Source organism: Arachis stenosperma, chromosome 2 (assembly GCF_014773155.1).
Source record: "Arachis stenosperma cultivar V10309 chromosome 2, arast.V10309.gnm1.PFL2, whole genome shotgun sequence".
In the NCBI taxonomy this organism is placed as follows: Eukaryota; Viridiplantae; Streptophyta; class Magnoliopsida; order Fabales; family Fabaceae; genus Arachis; species Arachis stenosperma.
Window position 1 is genome coordinate 14675280 of NC_080378.1, and position 8242 is coordinate 14683521.

At 41.4% G+C, this 8242-nt stretch overlaps 1 non-coding gene across 1 annotated transcript; it reads left to right on the forward strand.

Annotated features, from left to right (window-relative positions):
- Window positions 1–6976: 6976 nt before the first annotated feature.
- Window positions 6977–7084, forward strand: LOC130965031 (small nucleolar RNA R71). The gene has a single exon (XR_009081090.1). It is a non-coding gene; the product is annotated as a small nucleolar RNA R71 (small nucleolar RNA).
- The last annotated feature ends 1158 nt before the right edge of the window (window positions 7085–8242 follow it).

Genomic DNA, 8242 nt, shown 5'->3' on the forward strand with positions numbered 1-8242 from the left:
TTTAATCCCTAAAACATCAATATCGTGGAAACCTCAAAACACATATTAGAAAACCAAATGTGAGGATCCTGAGATAGAGACACTTACTGGAATAAAAGAACGACGCGCCAGCCACCCCAAACTTAATCGGCAGCAGCTCCGACAACGGCCAGGGGCTTTAGTGGCTCAGCAACAACCTTAATTTTTGACATGCAATCACCATAACCGAATTCCTAAGGTATCAACAGCTCAGAATCTCTAACAACCTATATTGAAATACTAATTTTCAAAGGTTTTGGAAATAAAAATGCTCACCAAGGCAGCAAAGGCTCGATGGCAGCTTCCAATAGTCAGAACGGCGGCGGTTCGCAACGGTGACATGACTCTGGCGACGAGGAAGATCCACGGAGGTGACGAGCTCCCTCAACAGCGACGCGACAAATTCGACGGCGACAGGATCCTCGGTGGCAGCAAACAAAACAGCGCATAGGCAGTGGTGAGAGCGAAATGGGAGCAATGAACCATAGTGACTTTTCACCCTCTTCGTGTTGGGTTCTCTTTCTCCCGGTGACCCAGCTGCGGCGGTGACGAAGGAACGGCGACTAGACACGGCGGCTGGACTGGTCATGGTCCTCTCTTTCCCGCGCGTCTTCCTATCCTCGCGGTTCAGTTGCTCAACGGCGGCTCAAGGACGGTTCGGCGGCATGGTCTTCCTCTAAGGTCCGATGACGGCGCAACGGTGGCGGCGAGGCGTGGAGCAGCGACGGTGCAGCTTCTCTTCCTTTCCCTCTCTCGGATCTCTTTCTATTAACAGCAGCGGCGACGGTGGCAGTGACACCCACCATGCCGCCTTCCCTTCTCCCCCTCTCCTTCCTTCTTCGGTCCCTGGTGCACGAAATTGTGATCATCAATGGCGCCATCAACATGGTACGCTCAATTGCAATCTCAACTCTTTATCACAACTTCGCACAACTAACCAGCAAGTGTACTGGGTCGTCCAAGTAATAAACCTTACGCGAGTAAGGGTCGATCCCACGGAGATTATTGGTATGAAGCAAGTTATGGTCATCTTGTAAATCTCAGTCAGGCGGATTCAAATGGTTATGGATGATTTATGAATAAAGCATAAAATAAAGATAGAGATACTTATGTAATTCATTGGTGAGAATTTCAGATAAGCGTATGGAGATGCTTTGTCCCTTCCGTCTCTCTGCTTTCCTACTGTCTTCATCCAATCCTTCTTACTCCTTTCCATGGCAAGCTGTATGTTAGGTTTCACCGTTGTCAATGGCTACCTCCCATCCTCTCAGTGAAAATGTTCAACGCGCTTTGTCACAGCACGGCTATTCAGCTGTCGGTTCTCGATCATGTCGGAATAGAATCCAGTGATTCTTTTGCGTCTGTCACTAACGCCCCACAATCGCGAGTTTGAAGCTCGTCACAGTCATTCAATCCTTGAATCCTACTCAGAATACCACAGACAAGGTTTAGACCTTCCAGATTCTCAAGAATGCCGCCATCAATTCTAGCTTATACCACGAAGATTCTGATTAAGGGATCCAAGAGATATCCACTCAATCTAAGGTAGAACGGAGGTGGTTGTCAGGCACACGTTCATAGGTGAGAATGATAATGAGTGTCACGGATCATCACATTCATCAAGTTGAGGAACAAGTGATATCTTAGAACAAGAATAAGCTGAATTGAATAGAAGAACAATAGTAATTGCATTAATACTTGAGGTACAGCAGAGCTCCACACCTTAATCTATGGTGTGTAGAAACTCCACCGTTGAAAATACATAAGTGATAATGGTGATCATTGGCTTCGGCCCCAGAGAGGGAACCAGAAGAACCCAGATCTGATCTAAGATAGCATAGGACTGATCAAAGATAAAAATACAATAGCAAAAGGTCCTATTTGTAGAGAACTAGTAGCTTAGGGTTTACAAAGATGAGTAAATGACATAAAAATCCACTTCCGGACCCACTTGGTGTGTGTTTGGGCTGAGCATTGAAGCTTTCATGTGTAGAGTGGAGTTAAACGCCAGCTTTTGTGCCAGTTTGGGCGTTTAACTCCTATTCTTGTGCCAGTTCCGGCGTTAAACGCCAGAATTCTTGAGCTGACTTGGAACGCCTATTTGGGCCATCAAATCTCGGGAAAAGTATGGACTATTATACATTGCGGGAAAGCCCAGGATGTCTACTTTTCAACGCAGTTGAGAGCGCGCCAATTGGGCTTCTGTAGCTCCAGAAAATTCACTTCGAGTGCAGGGAGGTCAGAATCCAACAGCATCTGCAGTCCTTTTCAGCCTCTGAATAAGATTTTTGCTTAGGTCCCTCAATTTCAGCCAGAAAATATCTGAAATCATAGAAAAACACACAAACTCATAGTAAAGTCCAGAAAAGTGAATTTTAACTAAAAACTAATAAAAATATAATAAAAACTAACTAAAACATACTAAATACAATGCCAAAAAGCATATAAATTATCCGCTCATCACAACACCAAACTTAAATTGTTGCTTGTCCCCAAGCAACTGAAAATCAAATAAGTTAAAGATAAGAGAATATGCAATGAATTCCAAAAATATCTATGAAGATCAGTATTAATTAGATGAGCGGAGCTTTTAGCTTTTTGCCTCTAAACAGTTTTGGCATCTCACTCTATCCTTTGAAATTCAAAATGATTGGCTTCTATAGGAACTCAGAATCCAGATAATGTTATTGATTCTCCTAGTTAAGTATGATGATTCTTGAACACAGCTACTTTATGAGTCTTGGCCGTGGCCCAAAGCACTCTGTCTTCCAGTATTACCACCGGATATATACATGCCACAGACACATAATTGGGTGAACCTTTTCAGATTGTGACTCAGCTTTGCTAGAGTCCCCAATTAGAGGTGTCCAGGGTTCTTAAGCACACTCTTTGGATCACGACTTTATTATTTTTTTCTTTTTCTTTTTCCCTTTTCTTTTTTTTTTGTTTTTTGTTTGTATTCGCTACTTTATCTTGCTTCAAGAATCATTTTTATGATTTTTCAGATCCTTAGTAACATGTCTCCTTTTTTCATCATTCTTTCAAGAGCCAACATTCATGAATAACAAATTCAAAAGACATATGCACTGTTCAAGCATACATTCAGAAGTCAAAGTATTGCCACCACATCAAAATAATTAATCTGTTATAAAATTTAAAATTCAAGCAATTCTTCTCTTTTTCAATTAAGACATTTTTCATTTAAGAAAGGTGATGGATTCATAGGACATTCATAACTTTAAGGCATAGACACTAAGACACTAATGATCATGTAATAAGACACAAACATGGATAAACATAAGCAAAAAATTCGAAAAACAGGAAAATAAAGAATAAGGAAATTAAAGAATGGGTCCACCTTAGTGATGGCGGCTTGTTCTTCCTCTTGAAGATCTTATGGAGTGCTTGAGCTCCTCAATGTCTCTTCCTTGCCTTTGTTGCTCCTCTCTCATGATTCTTTGATCTTCTCTAATTTCATGGAGGAGGATGGAATGTTTTTGGTGCTCCACCTTTAGTTGTCCCATGTTGGAACTAAATTCTCCTAGGGAGGTGTTGATTTGATCCCAATAGTTTTGTGGAGGAAAGTGCATCCCTTGAGGCATCTCAGGGATTTCATGATGAGTAGGATCTCTTGTTTGCTCCATTCTTTTCTTAGTGATGGGCTTGTCCTCATCAATGAGGATGCCTCCCTCTATGTTAACTCCAATTGAATAACAGAGGTGACAAATGAGATGAGGGAAGGCTAACCTTGCCAAGGTAGAGGACTTGTCCGCCACCTTATAAAGTTCTTGGGATATAACCTCATGAACTTCTACTTCCTCTCTAATCATGATGCTATGAATCATGATAGCCCGGTCTATAGTAACTGCGGACCGGTTGCTAGTGGGAATGATTGAGCGTTGTATAAACTCCAACCATCCCCTAGCCACGGGCTTGAGGTCATGCCTTCTCAGTTGAACTGGCTTCCCTCTTGAATCTCTCTTCCATTGAGCGCCCTCTTCACAAATGTCTATGAGGACTTGGTCTAACCTTTGATCAAAGTTGACCATTCTAGTGTAGGGGTGTTCATCTCCTTGCATCATGGGCAAGTTGAATGCCAACCTTATATTTTCCGGACTAAAATTTAAGCATTTCCCCCAAACCATTGTAAGCCAATTCTTTGGGTCCGGGTTCACACTTTGATCATGGTTCTTGGTGATCCATGCATTGGCATAGAACTCTTGAACCATTAAGATTCCGACTTGTTGAATAGGGTTGGTAAGAACTTCCCAACCTCTTCTTCGGATCTCATGTCGGATCTCCGGATATTCACTCTTTTTGAGTTTAAAAGGGACCTCGGGGATCACCTTCTTCATGGCCACAACTTCATAGAAGTGGTCTTGATGCACCCTTGAGATGAATCTCTCCATCTCCCATGACTCGGAGGTGGAAGCTTTTGCCTTCCCTTTCCTCTTTCTAGAGGTTTCTCCGACCTTAGGTGCCATAAATGGTTATAGAAAAACAAAAAGCAATGATTTTACCACACCAAACTTAGAAGGTTCGCTCGTCCTCGAGCAAAAGAAGAAAGAAGAGAGTAGAAGAAGAAGAAATAGAGGAGATGGAGGTGGCTTTGTTTTTCGGCCAAGGGTTCGGTCATGTATGGGTGGGTTTGGGAGGAAAAGTGGTTTGAATTTGAATGGTGAGGTAGGTGGGATTTTATGAAGGATGGATGTGAGTGGTGAAGAGAATGGTGGGGTTTTTTGGGGAAGAGGTGTTGAGGTGATTGGTGAATGGGTGAAGAAGAGAGAGAGTGGTGGGGTAGGTGGGGATCCTGTGGGGTCCACAGATCCTGAGGTGTCAAGGATAATTCATCCCTGCACCAAGTGGCGAGCAAAAATGCTCCTTCTGCCAATTATGGCGTTAAACGCCGGGTTGGTGCCCATTTCTGGCTTTTAACGCCAGCTTCTTGCCCATTCCTGGCGTTAAACGCCAGTCTGGTGCCCCTTTCTGGCGTTAAACGCCCAGAATGGTGCCAGACTGGGCGTTAAACACCCATTTGCTGCCCTTACTGGCGTTTAAATGCCAGCAAGGTTTTCCTCCAGGGTGTGCTGTTTTTCTTTTTGTTTTTTATTCTGTTTTTGCTTTTTCAATTGATTTTGTGACTTCACATGATCATCAACCTACAGAAAACATAAAATAACAAACGAAAATAGATAAATATAACATTGGGTTGCCTCCCAACAAGCGCTTCTTTAATGTCAGTAGCTTGACAGTGGGCTCTCATGGAGCCTCACAGATACTCAGAGCAATGTTGGAACCTCCCAACACCAAACTTAGAGTTTGAATGTGGGGGTTCAACACCAAACTTAGAAGTTGGTTGTGGCCTCCCAACACCAAACTTAGAGTTTGACTGTGGGGGCTCTGTTTGACTCTGTTTTGAGAGAAGCTCTTCATGCTTCCTCTCCATGATTACAGATGGATATCCTTGAGCCTTAAACATAAAGGATTCTTCATTCACTTGAATGATCAATTCTCCTCTGTTAACATCAATCACAGCCTTTGCTGTGGCTAGGAAGGGTCTGCCAAGGATGATGGATTCATCCATGCACTTCCCAGTCTCTAGGAGTATAAAATCAGCAGGAATGTAATGGTCTTCAATCTTTACCAAAACATCCTCTACAAGTCCATAAGCTTGTTTTCTTGAATTGTCTGCCATTTCTAGTGAGATTCTTGCAGCTTGTACCTCAAAGATTCTTAGCTTCTCTATTACAGAGAGAGGCATGAGGTTTATGCTTGACCCTAGGTCACACAGAGCCTTTTCAAAGGTCATAGTGCCTATGGTACAAGGTATTGAGAACTTTCCAGGGTCCTGTCTCTTTTGAGGTAATCTCTGCCTAGTCAAGTCATCCAGTTCTTTGGTGAGCAAAGGGGGTTCATCTTCCCAAGTCTCATTACCAAATAACTTGTCATTTAACTTCATGATTGCTCCAAGGTACTTGGCAACTTGCTCTTTAGTGACATCTTCGTCCTCTTCAGAGGAAGAATACTCATCAGAGCTCATGAATGGCAGAAATAAATCTAATGAAATCTCTATGGTCTCAGTGTGAGCCTCAAATTCCCATGGTTCCTCATTAGGGAACTCATTGGAGACCAGTGGACGTCCATTGAGGTCTTCCTCAGTGGCGCTCAATGCCTCTTCCTCCTCTCTAAATTCGGCCATGTTGATGGCCTTACACTCTCCTTTTGGATTCTCTTTTGTATTGCTTGGAAGAGTACTATGAGGGAGTTCAGTAACTTTCTTACTCAGCTGACGCACTTGTGCCTCCAAGTTTCTAATGGAGGACTTTGTTTCGATCATGAAACTTTGAGTGGTTTTGATTAGATCAGAGACCATGGTTGCTAAGTCAGAGTGGCTCTGCTTAGAATTCTCTGTCTATTGCTGAGAAGATGATGGAAAAGTCTTGCCATTGCTAAACCTGTTTCTTCCACCATTATTGTTGTTGAAACCTTGTTGAGGTCTCTGTTGATCCTTCCATGATAGATTTGGATGATTTCTCCATGAAGGATTATAGGTGTTTCTATAGGGTTCTCCCATGTAATTCACCTCTTCCATTGAAGGGTTCTCAGGATCATAAGCTTCTTCTTCAGATGAAGCGTCCTTAGTACTGCCTGGTGCAGCTTGCATTCCAGACAGACTTTGAGAAATCATATTGACTTGCTGATTCAATATTTTGTTCTGAGCCAATATGGCATTCAGAGTATCAATCTCAAGAACTTCTTTCTTCTGATTCGTCCCATTGTTCACAGGATTCCTTTCAGAAGTGTACATGAATTGGTTATTTGCAACCATTTCAATGAGTTCTTGAGCTTCTGCAGGCGTCTTCTTCAGATGAAGAGATCCTCCAGCAGAGCTATCCAATGACATCTTGGACAGTTCAGACAGACCATCATAGAAGATACCTATGATGCTCCATTCAGAAAGCATGTCAGAAGGACACTTTTTGATCAATTGTTTGTATCTTTCCCAAGCTTCATAGAGGGATTCACCTTCCTTCTGTCTGAAGGTTTGGACTTCCACTCTAAGCTTACTCAGTTTTTGAGGTGGAAAGAACTTTGCCAAGAAGGCATTGACTAGCTTTTCCCAAGAGTTCAGGCTTTCTTTAGGTTGTGAGTCCAACCATATCCTAGCTCTGTCTCTTACAGCAAAAGGGAATAGCATAAGTCTGTAGACCTCAGGGTCAACCCCATTAGTCTTGACAGTGTCACAGATTTGCAAGAATTCAGCTAAAAACTGATGAGGATCTTCCAATGGAAGTCCATGGAACTTGCAATTCTATTGCATTAGAGAAACTAATTGAGGCTTAAGCTCAAAGTTGTTTGCTCCAATGGCAGGAATAGAGATGCTTCTCCCATAGAAGTCGGGAGTAGGTGCAGTAAAGTCACCCAGCACCTTCCTTGCATTGTTGGCATTGTTGTTGTTTTCGGCTGCCATGGGTTCTTCTTGTTTGAAGATTTCTTGTTAGGTCCTCTACAGAGAGTTGTGCTTTAGCTTCTCTTAGCTTTCGCTTCAAGGTTCTTTCAGGTTCAGGGTCAGCCTCAACAAGAATGCTTTTATCTTTGCTCCTGCTCATATGAAAGAGAAGGGAACAAGAAAGTATGGAATCCTCTATATCACAGTATAGAGATCCCTTGAGGTGTCAGAGGAAAAGAAAAATAGAAGGAAGAGGTAGAAGAATTCGAAATTATCAAGAAAGATAGAGTTCGAATTGTGCATTGAGGAGTAGTGTTAGTCCATAAATAGAAGGATGTGAGAAGAGGGGAAGAAATTTTCGAAAATAAAGTAAAAGATTTTAAAATAATTAAAAGAAATTTTGAAAATTTGATTGATGATTTTCGAAAACTTAAGTTGGAAAAGAAATAAAGTGATTTTTGAAAAAGATTTTTGAAAGTGTAAATCAAAAAGATATGATTGAAAAGATATAGTTTTAAAAAGATATGATTGAGAAGATATGATTTGAAAAACAATTAAAAAAGATTTGATTTTTTTTTAAATTAATGACTTGGCTAACAAGAAATTTAAAAGATATGATTCAGACATTAAACCTTTCTCAACAGAAAAGGCAACATACTTGAAATGTTGAATCAAATCATTAATTGTTAGCAAGTATTTTTGAAAAATGGAAAGAAATTGATTTTGAAAAATTTTGAAAACTTGAAAAAATTTGAATTAAAAACAAAATCTTCT